Raw genomic sequence first — 385 nt, 5'->3', positions numbered from 1 at the left:
ATATTTTTAACGAGCGTGAAATGAGTTAAAACGGTATTCATTTGGAGAAACATAAAATGTAAACAAAAAGTATAAGTAGAAATTTGATTCGAATTATTAGTTCATTTGATCATTGACAATTCTAAATATCATTTTATTTTACTAATTGAACTTAAATGCATTGTAATTTTATAACATGAGTGAAATACATCATAGAGCTATAGAAGTGTTTTCAATATCTCTCTTGACTTTTTATTAAGAATCTCATTCTCTTACAAAAACTTGAGACCACCTATTAATGACAAATTAAGGGTGTATCAAAGTTTAGTTAATAAAATAAAACAATATTTTTAAAGTTGTTTATAGTTCAAAGATGAAATTAATATTTTGTATTATGCTTGGAGCA

Source organism: Solanum lycopersicum, chromosome 6 (assembly GCF_036512215.1).
Source record: "Solanum lycopersicum chromosome 6, SLM_r2.1".
In the NCBI taxonomy this organism is placed as follows: Eukaryota; Viridiplantae; Streptophyta; class Magnoliopsida; order Solanales; family Solanaceae; genus Solanum; species Solanum lycopersicum.
Note: the sequence above shows the minus strand (reverse complement) of the source record.